General features: G+C 35.2%; 1 long non-coding RNA gene across 5 annotated transcripts in view; it reads left to right on the top strand.

Moving 5' to 3' along the window:
• LOC128549400 (uncharacterized) overlaps positions 1-24,000 on the top strand; it is a 49,060-nt gene extending 25,060 nt beyond the window's left edge. For 3 of the 5 annotated variants that reach the window (XR_008367544.1, XR_008367542.1, XR_008367541.1), the window contains exons 10-13: positions 13,066-13,153; positions 14,318-14,381; positions 16,945-17,060; positions 18,302-24,000. This is a non-coding gene — a long non-coding RNA (uncharacterized LOC128549400). The remainder of the gene's footprint in view (positions 1-13,065; positions 13,154-14,317; positions 14,382-16,944; positions 17,061-18,301) is intronic. The other 2 variants (XR_008367543.1, XR_008367545.1) reach the window with 2 other exon arrangements.
• Positions 24,001-24,711: the final 711 nt, after the last annotated feature.

Genomic DNA, 24,711 nt, shown 5'->3' with positions numbered 1-24,711 from the left:
CCGATTATGTCCAAGATGTAGATTGGTCCCTTTCCTCGGTTTTTATCGTTGATTTCTTTGTAATTTTCAAAAGCAATATCTATACTAAATTTCATTGGATTGGAAAATGACTAAAGACAGGTTTTCTTTTAGTGGCCCTCAGTTAAATTTAGGTTGGATTAATCATTTTATTTAGAAACCTTCTTATAAAAAGCATATTTACTTTGACCAACCGCAACATCTTGGATAAAGGTTATAACGAAAAAGTCAGAGGAATCCAACTGAAAGGGACCAATGTAATATTTGGTTATCGTTGCGCTTTATCATACAACAATTCAAGGGAAGTAACAAGCTAATGTTCCTCATTGGTTTATCCGCGGAAATCAGGAATCTTGTCCGTATTCTGTTCATGAGAATGTTCAAAGTGGCATCATCTTAGATATGTCCTTTTGTTTTGTTTTTAAAAATAAGCAGGAAGGCAAGTTATATTTAAGTATTTTTTAAAAAATAAGAAAAATTCATAACGCAAATGCGGGCGACCAGACATCCCAACTTTTTCTGAATGCCAAGTGGGAGTTTTTGCTTTCCAAAGTGGGAGACTGAGGTGTTCAAGTGGGAGATTTTATACCGCGGTAATTATGTTCATGATAATGAAGCTTTAAACAAATCTAATGATAATATAAACTTATTTGCCCTTATAAAATCACTAGTCTTAAAAACTTCACTTGTCTATATCTTATTATTCATGCATTTTTAATGTTTTGGAACAATAATACATGAAGCCTTCTGTGCAAAATTAAATAGTTATGGCACTTTAAGCACCTTGTCTAAATTCAAAACACCACTGAGAATTAAACCTGCACTTTTATTTCTTTTGTTGGAAAGAAGACTCCCAAGGTGAATTTTACGTGACAAACAGTGCAGCTGTTAGAACTGTAAAAACAAAATGTATATAGCTAAAAGAATAAAAGTTCAAGCAATAGAAAATTTACTGTTTGATTCTCATCCCTATCAACCAGTATTTAAAACCCCTCGCTCAAATACTTTTATTGATCAAAATCCTGTTATCCAAAATTGAATGTCCGGGTATTGTTACACTTTCGTAGATTTGCCTAAATCTCCAGTTAAAAGGATGTGTTTGACAAATTGTTATGATGCAAAGACAGTTTAACAGCATTTGATAGTAAGTGATATTAAAATTTACCATGACATTTCCTCTTATCAAAATGATTTTAAGAGAAATGTTTTTTAAAAGCTAGCAGGTTGACTCGGCGACCATCTACTTTCGATTTCAAAAAGTTACAGAAAAAGGTAAAGCCAGTATAATTTCTAATCTAAATTTGATTGAATTTAGTTAGATATCTAATGTCTGGATTTTAATTTCAATTGTGACACATTAATCAACACCTGGCTTTGTTGAATCGTGTAATAAACAATAATCAGCAGGGGTAGAATAAGGTGCGAAAATATCCGAAAGGTGTTGTTTACAGACTCATCAGTAGCGATACGTACAGTATCAGATAGGCGCAAAGAAGTGGATTATTTCATAATTTTTTTTTTTTTTTTATTGTTGTTTGTTGTTTTGTTGTTTTTTTTAATCGGGAGATTGAGACTTCTGATCGGGGTGATCGGGTTTTACAACCAGAATCGGGAGAAACCCGATCGGATCGGGAGAGTTGGGATGTCTGGGCGACTAAGATATGTACAAGGTGAAATTAAGCTGGGCAAGGGAAGGTATAAGAGATTTTACCTTTTTCTGCGGGTAACATTAATCTTAAAATCAACCTAAATTTAGACAAGCTCTTCTTAGAAACATTTAGATCTACTAATGATTAATACTCGAACATCAAAAATATGTTTAAATTACTCTGTAATACTGAAAGTTAAACATGCCAATTGTTCCCCGTATTATCTTCTGTTATGGTAATAACATTTATTTGAATTCATAAAATAACAAGGATACTTTTTAGCAATACAGTGTGAACTCTGCCTAATACATTTAAACGTGGATAATTTTGAGTTGTCCCCTAAAAAAACTACCGTACATACCCGCTTATAAGACGCACTCGCTTATAAGACGCATCCCGACATTGGACATGCAATCTGGGGTATTACAGAGGGCCGCAATGTTGTTTATATACAAGAAGCGACGCGACGTCAAGCATTACGGTCTATGGAGAAAAATACAAAAATGAACATATCAACTACAAATTTTTTTTTTTTTTGAAAAAATGAAAAAGTGCCTAGAGATATGGACTTGCACGATATAAAAACATATTTCAGGGCATCATAACGCATATCATATCTTTAAAAATGATGTTAACCAGATTGATGGGACAGACTTTAGCTACTAGACTATAATATATTTAATTTGGTTCCCTGTCCAATATTGGTTCTCATTCAAAATGGCTTCCAATTATTGGATTAATCTGGTCCCCTGTCCAGTATTGGTTCTCATTCAAAATGGCTTCCAATTGTTGGATCAGGTAACCACCAAGCGAAATAGCCAAAATTGTGGCTAACAGACTGCGTCGTAAAATAATATTTGAACCGAGCTGATTTCCTAATCAAAATATACACCAGTCGGGCACCTGAATAGCTCGGCCAATCAGATAGTGTCTTAGACTTTAGCAACCAATGAAATCGTCTCCTTGTTTCCAAGGTAAACAAAGAATGACATATCAATAACAACAACTTGAAAACTTTTTCCCTTGATTCATTCTGAAAAATTTGAATTTCTATGATGAAAGTACTTCATTTCGTTGTATTTTATCATGATCATCAGAGAAAAACACAACTTATACCTCAAGTAATACTGTCTTTGTTCAACAAATGAAGAAAAGCTGAAACTACCAGAAAATGCTGCCCCCAAAAAGGCATGCCAGTGACACATGTTGACTCTGGAATTCTGCCCAATAAAATTTATTAGATATTTACAAGTCTTGTTTTTTCAACATGAGTTCATAAATAAATGTGCAAAGTCCAAGCTTGTCGGATTATTAATGCATAAAATAGTCTTCCAACATTTATAATATCACTTTTTTTATCAAAATGTGACAAAACCCTTACTTATTTTCATTTACCCCTGCAATAAATTCCCTCCCCCAATCTCCTTCAAAACAAATTCACAGACTTGCAGTTAAAACCTGGAATTATTACTGAATGACCATTCACTTGAAAATGCCTATTTTGCATAAAATACCAATTAAATGTACTATTAAATGACTCGCATGTCATGATCAAATACACCCATAGCTTACATTAATGTGTGTCATGCATCTTCAATACAGGAATGTGCATGTTACATGAAGGCTGAAGACTGGTAATTTTCAATGGAATGCAGTTTATCAAAATGTGATACCTGCTATCAGGGCCACATCCAGGATTCTGGTTGATAAGGTTGCAAAATTTTTTGAAGATTCTAAGCATATGCCCCCCTGGAACATTGTGCAAGGATGCCTGCATTGGTGCAACCTGACTATATTTGACGCAGTTTTAGCATGATTTTTTTTTTTTTACAAAATATCACAAGTAATTTTTCTGTATGAACAGTCTGGCTAAGTGATGGCTTTTAACTTTGACAACAAAAGTAAAGAGTAATGTAAATAAAGTTCTGTGAGTGATTCAGTGAAGCCAGCTGAACTTTTGTCTAAAATGACTGATGCATTTTATGCTGTCAAAATTCAATGCTTGTTGTATTTTGGCCCCTTTCAGATCAGCCCATGCTTCTCCCAGTAAACATCACAGTGAGATGTGCACTTACTGCACAGCTATAACTCTGGACAAATTTTGCAGTCTTGCATATCACTTCAAAGAATATTTTCTTTTATTATCTTTTTCTTCATTTAAAAATTATGACTAGGCCATATCTAAAAAGATTTAACAAAACGGAATGTAAATCAATCTGTCAAAGTAAAAGACTATTTTTGTACATTTACAGTTATTTCCTTTTAAGTTTGTTAGCTTTAATACATCTAGGTACATATAAACTATCCATCACAAGTATTTGGTAATTGTACATTTTTAAGATAAAGAAAAGCAACAAACATTTACATAATGCAATAAGAACAGTCACATTTCATGGTGTGGGGTCCCTTAATTATCCCCCCACCAAAGGTGAAGGGGATATTAGAAATGCTCTCCGTCCGTGCGTCCGTCCGTCCGTCCGTGCGTCCGCAACGATCTTTGTCCGGACCATAACTCCAAAAGTACTTGAGGGATTTTCTTCAAACTTCATACACTGATAGAACACATTGGGAGGAAGTGCAGTGTGCAAGAACAATAACTCTACCTTGCCTATTTTTTGAGTTATTCCCCTTTATCTTATTTTCTTAAAAAATTTTGTCCGGAGCATAACTCCAAAAGTACTGGAGGGATTTTCTTCAAACTTCATACACTGATAGAACACATTGGGAGGAAGTGCAGTGTGCAAGAACAATAACTCTACCTTGCCTATTTTTTGAGTTATTCCCCTTTATCATATTTTCTTAAAACATTTTGTCCGGAGCATAACCCCAAAAGTACTGGAGGGATTTTCTTCAAACTTCATACACTGATAGAACACATTGGGAGGAAGTGCAGTGTGCAAGAACAATAACTCTACCTTGCCTATTTTTTGAGTTATTCCCCTTTATCATATTTTCTTAAAAAAATTTGTCCGGAGCATATCTTCTTCATGCATGGAGGGATTTTGATATATCTTGGCACAAATGTTTACCACCACGAGGCGGAGTGTCATACGCAAGAACCAGGTCCCTAGGTCTAAGGTCAAGGTCACACTTAGAGGTCAAAGGATACAAGAATAAAAACCTTGTCCAGAGCATTTCTTCTTCATGCATTGAGGGATTTTGATATAACTTGGCACAAATGTTCACCACCACGAGACGGAGTGTCATGCGCAAGATCCAGGTCACTAGGCCTAAGGTCAAGGTCACACTTAGAGGCCAAAGGTCAGATACAAGAATGACTTTGTCCGAAGCATTTCTTCTTCATGCATAGAGGGATTTTGATGTAACTTGGCACAATTATACACCATCATGAGACGAAGTGTCATGCGCAGTTCCCTTCTTTAGAATTACTTCCCTCTGTTGTTACTTTAAACAGCTTTTATTGTAACTTTTTCATTACTAGTCGTAGGGAAAAATCGAGACCACTTTTCTGTAGTACAACAAACATGCTAAATCCAATTTTGAGGTGTATTTTGACCAGTCTCTTCCTGATAAAGATTTTTGTGTGGACTTGCAATTTTTTTTTTTTTTTTTTTTTTTTTTTTTTAAAGATTAACTTCCCTTAGTTGTTACTATAAATAACTTATATTGTAACATTTTTATAATTGACCCTAGGGAAAAAACAAGACCACTTTTCTGTGGTACAGCATAGATGTTACTCTCCAGTTTTAGGTGTATTTTATTAATTTTATTATATATAAGGTATCTCTACCTAGTAAGGACTTTTTTTGTGGACTTTAAAAAACAAAAGACTTACAATGATTACTAAACAACCACAAAATTAACATTCCATTTGCAAATACAGCTGCTAGAGTAAAGAAATTTGCTTTGACGGGCATATATTGTGACATTCTGGCACTCTTGTTCCCTGTTAGCTTTCCATTCCTTCTTTTTACAGTAGCCATATAGAAAAACATCATAGCTATACTCTTCATGAAAATTAATAAAATTTAGCAGTAAACCACCTCACTACTGACTTATTCTTTCTTCCACATCTTAAAACCCCTGATGCGGACCACATCCTTCAATTATGATATGCCCGGTGGGGGGATTAGCCATGTCTGACATGGCTCTTGTTGTTATAGAAATATATTGAGACAGCAATGCTCATTTTTGGTGATTAATATGTAAGTAGATCATGAATATATCATGTACAAGTATATTATTCTTTCATATTGTCCTTGTTGTACCAACAAATTATTGTGTGGGAAATTTAGAGAAAACCTGTTTATGTTTTATGGCTATCTATATTATTTCTCAAGGTGTATACCAAAACAAAATTGCATAAAAATATACAATTAATGACAAAAAAATACACAATATTTTGTAAATTGGAAGTCCAAATAAATATTTCTCATATACAAAGGCTTAGACCTCACATATAAGTGTTTTTCCTTTTTGTTAATTTTAGAGCGTTATTTCAAGTTTGGCATTTTTCAATGCTATTTACTCTTGAAAAAATGTTTTTATCAACATTAACTAAAATTATCTGTATGAGATGTATTCTGTATGAATAAATAGCACATTTGGATAGAATTTACTTTAATTTATGCTGCTGTGCTGAACCATAAAAAATATACAAGAAAAAAACACATTATTATTATTATTATTATTATTATACCAGACCACATCAAGTCAGGGAAGGACAAACAGCAAAGTAAGGGCCTAAATTAGTATAATTTTCTGAGTAATTGTAAACAGTGTGTTATACCTATTCAATAAAGGTTGGGGTTGGGGGGTGCTGAAAACTGGTTTTCTGTGAAACCAGACATCTTCCTACATTGTTACAGTTATGGAGTGTGGAGTGTAGCAGGCATTTTTTTTCTCAAAACTGGAAAATACATCACTTTTGACAACATTTTGGCACAATATCTTAAAATTTCACTCCAGTATATACTCCATTCCAGTATATATATTTAATTTAACTGTTTACATAACAGATTGGTCAACACATTCTGGTGTTCTCCAATGAAAAACTTACATATGGTCAATTTCATTTATGAAACATGTAATATATGGCATTTATAATACTTTGCTTGCAGTGCATATAAATTAAAACCCAACTGACTTATAAAGGGAAAATAATTTTTTTAAACAATAAAAATTATAAAAAATATTGTTTGTTTGCAGTGCTCTGATGTACATTTAGATGCTTTTCCCCCTATTCTGCCAACACAGACATGACAGAAATACAAAGAAAATTGAAGCTGTCAATATTTAGGCTAATAATGAATAAATTATGACATTCTACAGAAATAAGTAATTACTATTTTTTTCTGTGTGCCAGGGCTTCCTGCTAGGATTTGAACCTAGAATTCTTACTGAAGTAAGCGTGTTTCTTTACACTACAAGAAGTAACCCCATAGCAATACAGACTTTTTATAGCATCTTAACACTTTCATTTGTACATAATATAAAAGTGCAATAAGTTTCCAAACCTGCAATAACAAATGATAACTGAAGACATACAAAACGGCAATCTATATTATATATGTGACGGTGATACTTGTAAATATTTCAACGAAACAAAATTTAATACATCATGAACTGCTGTGATATTTGCTGATAAATTTACAACACTTAGTAGTATGTACATATACAACTACAAAAAATAGCAAAATGAGCCGCACCAAGAGAAAACCAACATAGTGTGTTTGCAACCAGTATCCGTGCTGTCTGGTCAGGATCCATGCTGTTTGCTTTCAAAGCCTCTTGCAATCAGAGAAACCGTCAGTGAACAGCATGGATTCATGCTGGTTGCAAAATCACTATTTGGTTAGGTCTATACATACAGCTCTGAATTCGGCTACCCCTATTGGGCCTCAGTTAGACTAGCTCCTAGACTATGATATAATAATTATCTTTTTACAATTTTATGATTGAATGTAGTGAACTGAGCCAGTCTATATCCTATGTCCAATATCATAGTCTAGTACAATCCGAAAATTCACAAACCTCTTTTTAGGTTTGTTATCAATCAATGTCAAGAACTGACCACAGCCTAACTGATAGAGATCAATGGTTTACTGCCACATGTTTATGCAATTTATTGAGACCATCTGGTAGATGGGATTTACAACTGCAGGGGTCAGCTGAGTTGAAATTTTACCAGAAATGAATTTTCATTTCTCTGTATTGGTACTTGCTGTTAGATTGGAAAATCTGAAAGATACACATTCCTATGGCTTGTCATAAAATGGACATTGAACTGATAATTAATTAAACTGTAGTTGAACAATAAAGAAGTATGTGTTTTTCCTGAACTGGTAGCGAAAAAGTTAGCTTTTGCGATAATTGTGTTGAAACCTTGAACATTAATAGACGGAATGCACATATAATATAGTGGTATCACGTCTTGGTGCATGAATGAATATAACCCAGGTTCAGGGGCTGAATAATGCATATTGAAGTTTTTTATTTGAAAGACAGTGAAACACAAGTACAGGCACATAAATCTGCAGTCTTGCTCTGAGAATATTCTGACAGAGTACTGTTATTTCTTGTTATCCTGTATTCTGTTAGTTAAAAGGTCTATGACTAGCTTTTCTGAGGAATTTTTAGCTTTAAAAATCTATATGTAAATACATGATAACACATTTTTTTTACATCAAAATTGGTATTTCTGCAGAAGATAGAATCGTCTCAAAGTAAGATATACATTTAAGCTTCTAAGTCTTGTGTTTCTTATTTGTGCAAATTACGCATGTTGCATACTTATATAATATTCCTTAGTTAATTCCAGTTAACTACTATCATACAAATCAAGAAAACCCCATACTTGTATAATCTTTAGTAAAGATTAGCACAGTCAAATGTTTTAAATTAAAAATTAATTGATTTGTGAAAAATATGAGCCACGCCATGAGAAAACCAACATAGTGGCTTTGTGACCAGCATGGATCCAGACCAGCCTGCGCATCTGCACAGTCTTGCCAGGATTCATGCTGTTCGCTTTCAAAACCTATTGCAATTAGTGTAACTGTTAGCTTCATTTTAACGTTAAAAATGTTTAATACTTTAAATACAAGTTAGCATTTGATATTTCGCATAAAATATATAGCAGTAGGAGTTAACATTATAACTCCGCCCTTTCATTTGAAAAATGCCACATGCCAAATGCAAAATATTTAATGCCAAATGCTAGATCTTAAACATTGAGTCATAATTGTCAAATGCGATAGCAAAACAATACTGTGGAAGGACGGTGCGCCGTGCTAATTGCAAAATGCTAAATGAGATATAATTTATTAAAAATGGCATTTAGCATTAAATAATAATTATGTGTTTAGCGTAAAGTTATTGGCATTTAGCATTAAAATTGACATTTGGCAATTACCATGACAAACCGGCCCTCCATACAAAGCTGAATGCTAACATGCATTGTCCGATGCTGGCATGACATGGTAGAAGATGCTTCAAATCAGATTCATAAAACTTGATGCAGATCTTTATTTCATAAAATCAAAGGACAATTAGCATTATCTTTCAGCATTATAAACATTAGATATTTGAAATTTTCGCATTTATTATGAGTAAGAATATTGTATTTAGCGAATAGCATTAGATATTTGGCAATAAGAATGGTGCACCAGCCTTCCATATATGCCTTGACCTTTAATAGTTTTGTTTTTTATCAATCTTTGTTAAGAAAATAAAAGGTCTTTTTTGTTCGGTGCTACAGTGACTGCAGTATGGTGCTTGGTCACTGAATAGAAACTTTATGCTGACACTTGTATTTCTTTTAATTTTGGTACAGCTTTCTCATAATTTTGCCTATATCTACTGGCTTTCCATTGGGACAACACGCCTCGGTTTTATTATTAACACCTTTGGAAAGTTTTATATGATAGCAATCATAATCTCTTTTTTTTGCCACATATTATACAAAGCAGTTTCTTTATCGTTTGAATAAACTTGAACTCGACATATTTTTTAAAATGTGCCTTTGACAAAGACATGCTGTAATAAACTTTTAAAATCCATTCTTCAGTGTCAGAATTTTAATGATTAGAATAATCCTTTAAATAAGATAAACATATTATTGTTAATAAATATATTTGCAAGATAACCCATCAAGATTTCAAAAGTAGCAAAATGGTTTATTCTAGATGAGAATGGTTCTTCAACTATCACCATTAAAAATCAGTTAGGTAAACAGATTTATGATCAGCAGCATAGCACTTGACCACTGGCATGATGTACCAAATTATCCATGGGTAATCTAATAACCATAGGTGCCAATCATCTCTCTGAGAGCATTTCGGATTGTACTAGACTGATAATTTCAACATCAGTCCTGTGTGAAGATATCTCTAAAATAGACTGGCTTTTGTCTCTATGAAATTTAATTTGTCAAAAAAGGGAAAAATATAGAAATATAGTTATTATCAGTCTAGTGGCTAGTCTAGGCCTCAGTCAGATACAATACATGTGATCAGCTGTTTAAATGGCATTGAAGCTATGACTACATTTCATATTTGCTCTTCTCATGGTGCAACTCAAACAAAAGTGAATTTTGTTGTAGTTGTTGAATCTAGAAGTGTCAAAATTAAAAATATGTATCACATTTATAAACAAATGGATGCAGTAACTGAATCCCTAGATTCTATGTCTACCAGTATGGGCATAATTTAAAATCATAAATTATAATGTTATTTACTGGAAATTGTTATTGTGAAAGCTGAAGTAAGTTATCATCAAAATTGCATCTTTTCATTTGTTATTAAAGAATCTGTACATTTGTATGAGGGTATTAGACTTGAACTAAGATTATTAATTAAATGATTAAATTAATTATTTGGGGACGAATTGTAAAAACAAGTGCGAGTTGACTGGGGGCAAATCAGCAGTATGCCATCATTTACGCCTTTAACACCTTCGTCTAGTTAACATTAAACAAACATGAAGAACAGTACATCTATAACATTTAAATGGAATTTAATTTGTAACTGACTGTATTGATTTGAGACAAAGCTACATTTCGTCAGAAAATAAAAACTCTCGGTAGCTTACCTCGCAGCCGCCGCCATATTTGTTTACCAAAATCCCATCAGCCAATCAGGCCACAGAAGTCGCTGGTGGTTACCTGTCGTACTTTTTTAAAGTTCGCAGGGGACCAGTCTATAATATATTTCCCATCTCTTTCTTGACTGGTTTACATTTTGAGTACAGTATAACATCAGTACCACTTTTTGAAATAGAAAATTTTGTCTATAGAAATAGATAAGTGAAAATAAATCCTCTTTTACACAAAATTGATTACTATCTAGTAGCAAGTCTACATCTTACCTGGGGTAATGAGCTGACTGTAAAAATCAGACAGTTAACAGGTTCAAATATTGATTCAAGTCTGAGTAAACTTGACATATACCAATTATTAAAAGAGGACCAAAATGGTCCTGGGTCCCTTACCCAGGGAAAGGGGGCAATATATGTCATTTCAGGAGCCATAAATCTGGCGGCAATTATCTACTGTGACTGCTTCAAGAAGCAAACAAAGGACTTACGGAGACAACTTTGGTCAAAATCAAAATAACAAATAGACGTACTATTGCGCACACAGAAATACTGTGTACAGACGGACAACAGCTAAACAACATACATGTACAAAAAGCTGCACCTGTTGGTGAGCTAAAACACATCTTGCAGCTAACTCCGGCCAAATAGTGGTTCTAAACTATGGTATCGGCTGTTAATATTTTTTAAACGATATCAGAGTTTTACATTTATCGTTAGACCAGGCCCCGTGTTCACAAAACAGTCTCAGCTGAGTTTGATAATGAAAATTTATTTGTCATTTATATCTAAATGTCATGATTAAAACTAAATTTTAAGTTAATAACTATTGTCAAGTGACTATTCAGTAATGATGGTCAGTCTCGGGTGGTATTTAACCTTGAAGTTTTAGTAAAATTGATGTTAAAATATCAAACTCAAACTCAGCTGAGACCAAAACATGTTTTGTGAACACGGGGCCAGCTGATAGTAAGTACAATGCATTTAATCTTGGAAAATAGTGATTTTTCACACCGTATTAAAAAACAGCCAAAACAAAAGTACATTGTACATGAAATAATATAATAGCAGCAATAAATACACAGAATGATATAATTATGAAGATACTATAATGTACAGGTCATCTTTTTGTAAAATTAATTGCCCAGTATAATACTATTTCAGCATGTATATACAAACCATATTACTCATGAAGCCTAATTTTCTTCCTCATTATGATCTACATCACCCAACATTTTCATTGGATTGACCTGCATTATATACATGTACATCACCATAATACAATATCATATCAACACTACTAATAATGTGTAAAATGTAAAATGCATATACCCATGTACATGTATAAAACATTCTATTTGTTTATAGTTATTTTTGGTCCCAAACTATTCTCTTTACCTGTAAACACAGATTCAAGAAAAATCTTTGTGGTAATAAAACCATTGATTTCCTGAGAGAATGTGTTACAGCATTAAGTCTTGCTGTGGTCAGTTAAGGTCAGCAGGTAATTTCTTTACAATTAATGTCAATCACAGAATAGTTCTCCAGGACTACCAATCTCATTTTTTTTACACTTTCACTATTTCCTCTTTATCTCTGAAATTACTTGATTGATTTGCTTTTAATTTTAAAAGCTATTCCCCACCACCATCCACATCATTCAGCTTGAGGGCCATAACTCTCATGCCAGTATTTCATTAATTTTCCCTCCTTTTCACTTCAAGTTAAATTTTTTGTACATTTTCACTGTGGCCTAGTTGTTACTGTACGGATTTTATTCAAATTTGAAATAGTTGCTCCACACATCATCACCCACATCATACGACACAAAGTCCATAACTCTGGCACCAATTTTTCATGAACTATGCCCCCTTTTACTTCAAATGTAAGGTAAATTTTGATGCATTTTCACCATATCTCAGTTGTTACTGGATGGATTTGATTCAGACTTGAAGTAGTTGTTCCACATTCATATGACACAAGGTGCATAATTCTTGCACCAAAATTTTATAAATTATGCCCACTAGAATTATAGTTATTTAGTGTTTTTATACACTTTATCTTTATCTCTCTTATTACTTTTTATTTTGGACAGACTAAAGCTATTGTGCAATATCTTTATCCACCATTAAAGTCATTTAACACTCCAAGTGACAGCTCCAGTTTCCTCAGATGTGCCAATTTTCACTTTCCAGGATCGAAATTCTCGGGCGTTCTGTTTCCTATAACAGCTCTTGTTATAGCAATGCAAGAAAATATGAACAATATTCAATAACCAAAGTAACAACATACTGCATGAGATATCACATGAAGTCATTAATATTTCTTCAATCTTGATTTTCAGTAATAAAATGAGCAGGTTTCAAAGGTTGGCCTTTGGCAGTCTAAACTTAAAATGACTTGGAACAGTCGAACTAACCAAAACATTGCAGGTAAGCATGCAGAAATATAGTTCAGTTTATAGATATTTTTATTCGCCCGTCTGAAAAAAAACAGGATGTATTATGGGAATGTTCCAGGAGAGAGGGCAGGCGGGCGGCATCCACAGACTTTGTCCGGAGCATATCTTCTGCATGGATTGAGGGATTTCGATGAAACTTGACACAACTGTTCACCATTATGAGACGGAGTGTCATACGCAAGAACCGGGTCCCTAGGTCTAAGGTCAAGGTCACACTTAGAGGTCAAATATCAAAGTCAAGAATGACGTTGTCTGGAGCATAATTGCTTCATGCACGGAGGGATTTTGATGTAGCTTGGCACAATGAGATGGCGTGCCATGTGCTGGTCCCTTTATTTAAAATTACTTCCCTTTGTTGTTACTATAAATAGCTTATGTTGTTACTTGTTTGTTACTAGTGGTAGGAAAAAATGGAGACCTCTTTTCTGTAGTACATCATGCATGTTACATCCAATTTTGAGGTGTGTTTTAACCTAGTTCTACCTGTTAAGGATTTTTGTGTGAACTTAATTTTTTTTTAAAGATTAGTTGTTAGAATCTACTATAAATAATTTATATTGTAATTTTTATAATTGACCGTAGGGAAAAGCCAAGACCACTTTTCTATGGTACAAAATAGGTGTTACTTTCAAATTTTAGGTGTATTTTAAGGTATTTCTACTGGGTAAGGAGCTTTTTTGTTGACTTAGAAAAACAGAAAAATTACAAGGATTAGTAAACCACAAAATTAAAATTCCATTTGCAAATACAGGTGCTAGTATAAAGAAATTTGCTGTGAATGGCGTATATTGTGATATTCTGGCACTCTTGTTATATTTACCATTGTGTAACTTTCAGTAAAGTTCTGGACACCACAACTTTACATATTCTTTCTTTTCTATATAACATCATAACTTATCAAGTCTGTTCTGTATCGTATCAACAATGAAACAACCATTACTGAGACTATAATATAATCATTGTTTTTTTGTCATATATCCTGATGAAAGTTCAATTATCATTCAGTGATCTTAAAATGATATTCTGTTGGTAGCAGAAGTCTGACTGTCCAACTTTGATCACAAAAATACTTTGAAACACTAAACAATGTGTTAGTCATATCTCACATGAAAACACTTAGTTGTGTATTTTACAGTAATACAACATGAAGAAGAAAACAGCCCAGGTTTCATATACCGCCTCACCTTCTGGAAAACCAGGTAATATAAGTATGAAATATCCAAATCCATTATCCCAAACAACTTGTTAACATATCCTTCAGAGATTTTTTCTTCATGTTTTTACACATTTTTGTCCAATCTTATTGAAAATCTTCATGAAGCCGAGTGACTTTCTTGCTGATAGCTCTACCTGTGTACATTGTCGTGAAGCCGAGTGACTTTCTTGCTGATAGCTCTACCTGTGTACATTGTCATGAAGCCGAGTGACTTTCTTGCTGATAGCTCTACCTGTGTACATTGTCATGAAGCCGAGTGACTTTCTTGCTACTAGCTTTACGTGAGTACATTGTCATGAAGCCGAGTGACTTTCTTGCTGATAACTCTACCTGTGTACATTGTCATGAAGCCGAGTGACTTTCTTGCTACTAGCTTTACCTGACTACATTGTCATGAAGCCGAGTGACTTTCTTGCTGATAACTCTACCTGTGTACACTGTCAAGAAGCCGAGTGACTTTCTTACTACTAGCTTTACCTGTGTACACTGTCATGAAGCCCAGTGACTCTTGCTGATAGCTCTACCTGTGTACACTGTCATGAAGCCCAGTGACTTTCTTTCTTCCAGCTTTACCTGTGTACACTGTCATGAAGCTCAATGACTTTCTTCCTACAAGCTCTTCCTGTGAACATTGTCATGGAGCCGGCTGACTTTCTTGATTCCAGCTCTACCTGTGTACACTGTCATAAAGCTCAGTGACTTTCTTGCTACTAGCTCTACCTGTGTACATTGTCATGAAGCCAAGAGACTTTCTTGATGCCAGCTCTACCTGTGTATACTGTCATGAAGCTTAGTGACTTCCTTGATGCCAGCTTTATCTGTGTACAATGTCATGAAGCCCAGTGACTTTCTTGATTTCAGCTGTCATGAAGCTCAGTGACTTTCTTGATGCCAGCTTTACCTGTGTACAATGTCATGAAGCCGAGTGACTTTCTTGATTCCAGCTCTACCTGTGTACATTGTCATGAAGCCCAGTGATTTTCTTGATTCCAGCTTTACTTGTGCACACTATCATGAAGCTCAGTGAACTTCTTGCTACCAGCTTTACCTGACTACATTGTCATGAAGCCGAGTGACTTTCTTGCTAATAACTCTACCTGTGTACACTGTCAAGAAGCCGAGTGACTTTCTTACTACTAGCTTTACCTGTGTACACTGTCATGAAGCCCAGTGACTTTCTTGCTGATAGCTCTACCTGTGTACACTGTCATGAAGCCCAGTGACTTTCTTGCTGATAGCTCTACCTGACTACATTGTCATGAAGCCGAGTGACTTTCTTGCTGATAACTCTACCTGTGTACACTGTCAAGAAGCCGAGTGACTTTCTTACTACTAGCTTTACCTGTGTACACTGTCATGAAGCCCAGTGACTTTCTTTCTTCCAGCTTTACCTGTGTACACTGTCATGAAGCCCAGTGACTTTCTTTCTTCCAGCTTTACCTGTGTACACTGTCATGAAGCTCAATGACTTTCTTGCTGATAGCTGTACCTGTGTACACTGTCATGAAGCCCAGTGACTTTCTTTCTTCCAGCTCTACCTGTGTACACTGTCATGAAGCCCAGTGACTTTCTTTCTTCCAGCTTTACCTGTGTACACTGTCATGAAGCTCAATGACTTTCTTCCTACAAGCTCTTCCTGTGAACATTGTCATGGAGCCGGCTGACTTTCTTGATTCCAGCTCTACCTGTGTACACTGTCATAAAGCTCAGTGACTTTCTTGCTACTAGCTCTACCTGTGTACATTGTCATGAAGCCAAGAGACTTTCTTGACGCCAGCTCTACCTGTGTATACTGTCATTAAGCTTAGTGACTTCCTTGATGCCAGCTTTATCTGTGTACAATGTCATGAAGCCCAGTGACTTTCTTGATTTCAGCTGTCATGAAGCTCAGTGACTTTCTTGATGCCAGCTTTACCTGTGTACAATGTCATGAAGCCGAGTGACTTTCTTGATTCCAGCTCTACCTGTGTACATTGTCATGAAGCCCAGTGATTTTCTTGATTCCAGCTTTACTTGTGCACACTATCATGAAGCTCAGTGAACTTCTTGCTACCAGCTCTACAGGTATACACTGTCATGAAGCTCATTGACTTTCTTGATTCCAGCTTTACCTGTGTACACTGTCATTAAGCCCAGTGACTTTCTTGATGCCAGCTTTACCTGTGTACAATGCAGTGGTACAATGTCATTAAGCCCAGTGACTTTCTTGCTGCCAGCTCTACCTGTGAACACTGTCATGAAGCCGAGTGACATTTTCAATGCAAGCTCTACCTGTGTACACTGTCACGAAGCCGAGTGTCTTTCTTGCTACAAGCTCTACCTGTGTAAACTGTCATGAAGCTCAGTGACTTTCTTGCTACCAGCTTTACCTGTGTACACTGCCATATAATTAATAAATAATAATATTGAAATTGATTATTGAGTTTTAAAGTTAAAGTCCATAACATCTCCATAAACGAAATGTCAAGGTTTTTAATTTTCTCTGACTTTCAATCATAAGTTTTCACATATATAACACGTATATAATAATATTACAACATTTTCAGGCCAGTTGAAACCAGAGACTGCAGGTACATTTTTTGGTGATCATTTGACGAAGCCAGTTGTAGTGCTTTTACAGTTAGGGAGAGTGAGTTTACATTTTGCTGGAACCTTGTTACAGGTATTTCTCTATTACAAAAAGGAACCGAAGGCATGGAAGACTGTTTATGCCTACAAATAATGACATATATGTTAGTAAATTCATCTACATGTATCTATACGTATATGTTAGTAAATTCATCCATGCTAAGCACTTAGTGTTTTGAGTTTTCACTTTTAAACAGTTCAAGGAATTCCAATGATACCTTACACAGATGAAATCATGTTGAGAAATTGTGTGCTATGTACATGAATCAGATTTTTACATCAAAAGTCAAGGTCACAGCCAAGGGCACTGCAGTTCATGGGTGTTCATTTTTAATTCACATATTCATTTTAGTTTAATTGTGATGGAATCTTCAAGCTTATTTGAACCACATCTGTGTCCACAGCCCGTTAGGGCGAGGGTACCAACGATTCTTGAGGGATTCTGAAGATGTTATAACACGAAAAGAACATGCGTTAACGCTATTCTAGCAGAAAACGCGAAAAAAACATGTGAATTAATATATTGTCCCTCAACGTCATTGAATTTCCATGAATGCGTGGTAAAGTCTACGTTGTGTTGTCACATTGACGTCATTTCATTTTGAATTATCCGTTTTGGGGCCGTAATGCGTTTACGCTTTGCCACGAAACGTGGATATATAAAAAGGTGTTATAACAGCACGTGAGCGCAAGAATGTCTCTGTTAACACACGTTTTCTCTCCTGTTAAAACACCCCCGAAAAGTGACAATAACAGCAGTTTTATGCTAGAATAGAGGATGTGGTCTTGACCCCATTGGGTCTCAAACCCATGAACCCCGGGGTGATCAACACGACACCTTAACCATTATACTACCGCTCCCCCACCTCATGTTTACTAATGACCTCTCTTGTTCAATCTACACATATGATACACATTCTGTTTGTGCTCTGCCTTTCACCAGTAGGCATGTGGTAACACCATGAAAAAGGATACAAAAATAATGTAAACATTTCATTTGAAAGATTTTTTTTGTATATTTAGTGGTATTATAATATCATTTCATTTTGACATTCTTGTCAACCATATACACAGTAAACATTTTATATGTCATTTCTGCAAGAAAGCTATTACTATATTAATAGATAATATCTTGGAAGTCCTTGTTATTCTTAAAAGAAATTAAAATATTAGATGTCATATGTCTGCATTAAACAGCCAAAAAACACAAAATTGTATTGTGGCAATATTTTATGATTCTGTTGTATTTCATATTCATACCAGTTGTATTTTCAGGTACAGGTATATACTCCGGTTACAGATTGCAGTATCAGCCAGAAACCACAGCCATTCTAAATATAAGAGGAACACAATCAGACAAGCTGGCAAGATGATTTTACGTTCAAGAGTGTTGACATTCTGCCCAAGATTCTAGTCTGGAGATACCATCGGCAGTCTTAGAATCTTTTTATTTTTATAAGATTTAAGTTTAAAAATGTGACATTGACTACATTTAAACTGTTTTCAAAGGCTTTTCTCTGTTTTTTTTTTGTTTTTTTTTCTGGAAAATACCTGTACTGGAGACAATTTTGTATGGCAAAAGAAAACAAAGAAAAAAAAATTATGTTAAAAATACTCTTTTTTATATATGAATACTTATGAAGTGATTTTATCATGTCTCTAAGATAGTATTACGCAAGATTGCAGTGATTGCTTGTTAGCTCATCAGAGCACAAAGTACTCGAGGTGAGCTACTGTGACTGGTCATTGTCAGTTGTGTGTCGTCCGTCAATATTTGCTTGTGAACACTATAGAGGCCATATTTGTGAACCAATCTTTATAAAACTTGGTCACAATTTTAATCTTGATGATTTCTAGGTCAAGTTTGAAACAGGGTCATGTGGGGACTTAAACCATGTCAGCAGGCCAGATCAAAGGAAATCATGTGAATAATTTAGAAGCCACAATTGTGACCAGATATTTATGAAACTTGGGCAGAATGTATGTCTTGATGATTTCTAGGTCAAGTTTGAAACAGAGTCATGTGGGGACTTAAACCATGTCAGCAGGCCAGATCAAAGGAAATCATGTGAATAATTTAGAAGCCACAGTTGTGACCAAATATTTATGAAACTTGGGCAGAATGTATGTCTTGATGATTTCTAGGTCAAGTTTGAATCTGGGTCATTTGGGGTCATAAACTAGGTCACCCGGTCAATTGAAGGAAAACCTTTTAGAGGCCACACTTGTAACTCAGAATGTTTGTCTTGATGATTACTAGGTCAAGTTTGAAACTGGGTTATGTGGGGTCAAAACTGGGTCACCAGGCCAGATAAAAGGAAAATCTTGTGAACACTCTAGAGACCACAATTTAAGTTTGAAACTCATGAGAATTAGTCAGAAATGTATGTCACTTGGTCAAATCAAAGGAAATGATTGTGAACTCTGTAGAGGCCACAGTTGTGACCTAATCTTTATGAAATTTGGTAAGAATGTTTGTCTTGATGCTATCTAGGTCAAGGTTGAAACTGGGTTATGTGGGTCAAAAACTAGGTCACTAGGCCAGATCAAAGGAAAAGCTTGTGAACACTTTAGAGACCACAATTTAAATTTGGAACTCATGACAAAGCTTGTGAACATTCTAGAGGCCGCAGTTGTGATTCAATCTTACATAAACTTGGTCAGAATGTTTGTCTTGATGATCTCTAGGTCAGGTACGAATCTGGGTCATGTGGGTTCAAAAACTAAGTAAGGAAGAATGGACTATTGACTTGTTTCCCAGATAAATCTGTTTATGTCTAGATAAGTGGTCAATTGTTCATATCTCAAGGGTCTTAGTCTTCTGTAGCTCATTTTGTAGAACCTCTTTTGTTAGTTTTTCATCCATTCAAATAAAAACTATTATGTCTCCCACCACCCAGTGATGTGGGAGACATATTGATTTACTCCAGTCTGTCTGTGTGTGTGTGTGTGTCTGTCAAAAAGCTTGTTCGCACTCTTAAGTCACACATTTCTCATCCGCTCTTCACCAAGCTTGAACAAAATGTGTTTGACCATAAGATCTTGGCCAAATTCGATAACTAGCCAAATCGGTCCAGGCATATTGGAGTTACGGCCCTTGAATTACCAAAAATCAGCCTTTTAACTCTTTTCCGCACTCTAAGTCGAACATTTCTCATCCGATCTTCACCAAACTTGAACAAAATGTGTTTGACCATAAGAACTCGGACAGGTTTGATAATGAGCCAAATCGGTCCAGGCATTTTGGAGTTCTGGCCCTTGAATTGTAGTGAGTAAACAGTATATAAAGACTGACTTGCAATTTAGATGATTAGGCAGTTGTGGGAGACCTTCGCTTTTCTCAAAAGCAGCTCTAGTTTTTATAAATTTTGACCTTTAACTAGAAGCCTTTCAATAGCTGTAAGCATTGTTACATGATTGCTGATGTAATGCAAGTACCTTTACTAGATTTTACCTGTAGTTTGATGTACAAAAATGATAGCTAAATCATTAACATGTTTGAATGGTATAGTTTATCATTTACTTTATTGTTTGAAAAGTACAATTTGTCTACATTTATTAAAATGAGAATAGACATGACTGTTTATGCAGTAAAACAACAAGAATGATAACTGTATATAACCGTAATAGAATTCATAAATTGGTATGATAAAAATCATATACCTAAATTTCTTAATGTCTTAACAGGTCAGTGGTAGCAAGCCTCACACATGTCTATTTTTTTTGCAATACAGTTGAATAATCTAATGCTATTTCTTTTCTGTACAGAATATTTTCAAAGTTCTTATACCTCAAAAATCATTAAAATTTAAATCACAAACATTTGTGCCCAAGAAATTAAGGGATTTAAATACGGCTACTTCATGGGAGCTTGAATTTGTCGATATCAAATTTTTGGCATAAATGATTGATTGATTAATTTATTGATTATGTAATTGATTAATTACTTTTTATTGGGATTTTGTTCCTTCGATTGAGCCTACCATGAAATTTATAAAAAAACAAGGGCTCGTCGAACACGAAATGCCCCCCTTGATGCATTCAGTAGTTGCACAAAGAACAGCAATTATTTGCCCACTGTAAACAAAAGTTCTAATGTTCTGGTTCAATGTGACATTGACCTATTGACCTAAAAATTAATAGGGGTCATCTGCTGGTCATGATCAACCTCCCTATTAAGTTTAGTGCTCCTAGGCTTAAGTGTTCTCAAGGTATCTTCCGTAAAGGGTTTAAATGTTCCGGGTCAGTGTGACCTTGACCTTTAGCCTACAGACCTCAAAATCTATAGGGGTCATCTACAGGTCATGACCAACCTTCCTATCAAGTTTCGTGATCCAAGGCCCAAGCGTTCTCAAGTTATTATCCGGAAACGGTTTAAATGTTCCGGGTCACTGTAACCTTGACCTTCGACCTACTAACCTTAAAATCAATAGGGGTCATCTGCTGGTCAAGATGAACCTCTGTCATCTTTCATGACCCTTGGTCCAAGCGTTGTCGAGTTCTCTTCTAGAAACCGTTTAACTGTTCCTGGCCAGTCTGACCTTGAACTTGACCGAATAACCTCAAAATCAATAGGTGTCATTTGTTGGTCATGATCAATCTCCCTATCAATTTTCCTGATCCTAGGCGTAAGCGTTCTTGAGTTATCACCCAGAGACCGTTTTACTGTTCCTGGTCACTGCGACCTTGACCTTTGTCCTACTGACCTCAAAATTAAAAGGGATCATTTGCTGGTCATGACCAACCTCCCTTATCAATTTTCACGATCCTAGGCCCAAGCAATCTTGAGTTCTCATTCGGAAACCGTTTAACTGTTCGGGGTCACTGTGACCTTGAACTTTGACATACTGATCTCAAAATCAACAGGGGTCATCTGCTGGTCATGACCAACCTCCCTATCAAGTTAATGATCCTAGGCCCAAGCGTTCTTGAGTTATCATCCGGAAACCGTTTAACTGTTCAGGGTCACTGTGACCTTGACCTTTGACATACCAATCGCAAAATCAGTAGTGGTCATCTGCAGGTGATGACCAGCCTTCCTATCAGCTTTCATGATCCTAGGCCCAAGCGTTCTCGAGTTACCGTGCGGAAATTGATTGGTCTACATACAGACCGTTCGACATCTGCAAAACAATATAGCCCTCCTTCTTCGAAGGGGGGCATAAAAATAGTGCAGAACGACAATTAATAATTCCACATACTTTTGTTGTTTAGTTTTGGTTTGATCAATGCAATAACTCGGGGGTTTCCCTTGCGTTATTAGCAATGTTTGTTATAAAGAACTTATGAGTCAGCCATGCCGGATCAAGGTCACTTCTTAGGGTTGAAGGTTTAAGCCTTCCAGTTTGTTTCAGCTCTGTATCTCCTAACCCCTTAAAGGATTTTCATGAAACTTTGGTCAAATGATAACCTTATCCAGTCAATATGCAGGAGTCATGAGTTAGCCAAGGTCACAACTCGGGGGGTCAAATGTTCATACATAACCTGGGTCAGATGATCATCCCAAAAGACGATGTGCTGAACTTACATGCCAGCTGAAAGTAATGGTCAAGGTCGCAAAGATTTGAGCCTTCCATTTTGTGTCAACTCTATACTAAACCCCATTGAAGGATTTTCATTAACTTGGCAAATGATCACCTTATCAAGATGATGTGCAGAATTCATAAGTCAGTCATGTCAGTTCAAGGTCAAGATCACAGCTAAAGGTCCTAGGTTTATCCTTTCACTATACGTAACAGAGGTGGGAGATGTAGCTGTCTTTCAGACTGCCTTGAATAATTATTAATATTAGTATTTGCCTTGTGAAAAATATTGTGTAGAAGATGAAAAATTTGGATTTTTAGACATGGCTTAAATACTTCTTTTATAGTACATTGACAGGCAGCACAGTTTGCTTGTCCTTCCACCTTTATCCTGCTGGAAACGACTGATTCTACCTTCTGTGCAGTCTGATCAAGATTTGTACTGTTTGTTTTTCAATTGGTAACTTTTTGGTAAGCACACCATTTAACAGTTAATGGTACTGTTCAAATTTGAAGATGGATAGAAATAATAATTGATATATCAATTAGAATCAAGCACTTAAATGATGTATGACCGAGGATCACTGTTGTTTGTATTCATTGTACCTTTTCAGGTTAGGCAACTCTCTAGGCAGTGTACACTTAAAGGATGTATGACAGAGGATCACTGTTGTATGTATTCATTGTTCCTTTTCAGGTTAGGGAACTCACTATGCAGTGTACAACGATATGGAAGTCATGACTAATACTGGAATTCTGGGTTGTTGGTTCCAGTGTCCAAATTCACGTTAATGTGAATTGATAACAGGAAGTCTAAAAATATTTTATATTTCTATTTTTAATGATTTTTTTGTGCAGGAAATATTATAATTTTCTCAGATTACACATATACAGATTAGCACTATGACTTCGACGATATACTCACCAACACCTCAGTGGACATGGTCAAGAAAGGATTAAAAACCGTACATATGTTCTTAAATTTATAAGTTTCTGCTGTTTACGGTTTGAATGATAAGGTACGACTGACTAGAAATTTCCTGTTAATCTTACAATTTCAGAAATTTCCTGGAAATCTTACAGTTTTAGAAATATCCTGGAAATCTTACAATTTCAGAAATTTCCTGGAAATCTTACAATTTCAGAAATTTCCTGGAAATCTTACAGTTTCAGAAATTTCCTGCAAATCTTACAGTTTTAGAAATTTCCTGGAAATCTTACAATTTCAGAAATATCCTGTGAATCTTCTTGCAATTTCAGAAATTCTAATGTCTAAAAGTAATATCAATATATCTATATTTAATCCAAATCCTAGTTTAACTATTTTCAATTACAAACATGAATTACAGAAGCATGAAAAGTGTGGTAGTATTATGATAATATAATACATTCATAAAACCAGAAAACATGTTCATTTCTTTAAATAAATCAAGGAATGGATCATAGTGCATCTACCTGCTTATATTATTTGGACAAAAAAGGAGTGTACAATGTCAATCTATTTTCAAGTTACCTTATCTAGAATTGTCAATTTTCCAGATGTCTACAATAAAATCATATCTAAACAAGTATTTTGTGTTGTCACACAATATTTGGAGTTTTTACCCGAACTAGCAAGTTTGCCACTATTTGTGAAGTTTGTGTAGCTAAAATTTAAAGAATGTTTGATAAATACCTGCTACTCATATAAAAACAACCGGTGTCATACAGTCAAGTGACATGTAGTGTCAGACAGACAGCTCCAACATCTGTCACATTCTTGTGTACTCAATTCCTACAGTTTCAATCCAGCTGAAATGAAAGTTGGTATACATCCTTAGCCTGGGAAGCCGTTGATAATATTTGTGCTTTGTCAGAAGAAATCATACAAAAAATCTATGCATTAAAGATCCCACTTAATTTGCGCTAATTAGTGTTAATTGGCATTCATCGAGTTTCTGATTTCAACTGTCAATTTGCAGGAAGAAAAAGGTTAGAAATTGTCAGACTGGATTCCCAGACTAATTCATCATCAAAATGAAACTGCATTCGCATATAGTTCGGATTTTACGACTGATTTTATGTTTTGGAGTTATGTCCCTTTCTCTAGATTATAAAACATTACAACTACATCAGAAGAATGGGTTTTCAACTCCTGCAGTCTTCATCCAGCTGAAATGAACC

Source organism: Mercenaria mercenaria, chromosome 16 (genome assembly GCF_021730395.1).
Source record: "Mercenaria mercenaria strain notata chromosome 16, MADL_Memer_1, whole genome shotgun sequence".
Lineage (NCBI taxonomy): Eukaryota > Metazoa > Mollusca > Bivalvia > Venerida > Veneridae > Mercenaria > Mercenaria mercenaria.
The sequence above is the reverse complement of the archived record's forward strand: the minus strand, read 5'-3'. Positions and strand labels throughout refer to the sequence as shown.